Source organism: Sinocyclocheilus grahami, unplaced genomic scaffold (genome assembly GCF_001515645.1).
Source record: "Sinocyclocheilus grahami isolate Dianchi unplaced genomic scaffold, SAMN03320097.WGS_v1.1 scaffold388.1, whole genome shotgun sequence".
Taxonomy (NCBI): domain Eukaryota; kingdom Metazoa; phylum Chordata; class Actinopteri; order Cypriniformes; family Cyprinidae; genus Sinocyclocheilus; species Sinocyclocheilus grahami.
Window position 1 is genome coordinate 934,200 of NW_015505567.1, and position 951 is coordinate 935,150.

Consider the following 951-nt stretch of genomic DNA (forward strand, 5'->3'; position numbering starts at 1 on the left):
TTTTTGGCTAAAGGTTGCAGGCTTGCCTTCTAGTGGCTTTGCTTATTATTTTTGAGGGGGCCTCGTCATGCTTGTCATGTGACACAAGCAACCACTGTAACTTGCAGGCTTATTGGTTTTATTAAATTTTTCCTTTTTTATTTCAAATATTTCCAAACGTGTTAACTATATCGTGAAATATCTCGATTCTCAAATATTCTCAAAAGTAAATGCATTTTGCACCATTATAGATCATGTTAGTTTATCTATATCGGGCGATGGGCAAAGTAGCCTATAATGTTAGTGTAATCTAGGCTTTTAACTACGCATAAAACCCATCTTACATTACATTACACTTACATTTAGTCATTTAGCAGACGCTTTTATCCAAAGCGACTTACAAATGAGGACAATAGAAGCAATCAAAACTAATAAAAGAGCAACAATACATAAGTGCAAATGACAAGTCTCGTGGACCTAATGTAGTACACCTAGCAAGGTTTTTTTTTTTAAGATTTTATATATATATATATATATATATATACAGTATATATATATATTTATATATATTCTTATAAGTCTTGTTACTTAAGTACCAGATATAGGTGTCATGTTATAAAATATTAATACGAGTGACTTTATTTAACTTGAATTTAATAAAAACAGTTACTAATTATAACACTTTCTGAGGGTTGTCCCCCCTAAAAATATGATTAAAAACCAGTTTGTGTATTGTAAATAAAAATGTTTTATACTTTAAATAATTGTGTAAGTAAAACAACACAAACGAGCAAAAATACGTTTTAAGTTTAGAAACATTTTGAGTCTCCCCTCCCTTGCCTCACAGTGCTTTGGTTCAAATGCCTGCTTTCCTCTTTTACATCACCTAGGCTACACATGCACAAGTCCGGTGAGAGAGAACAAGATCAATAGTTGTGGAGGCTGTCAAGGCTATTTTATTCACTTAAACAT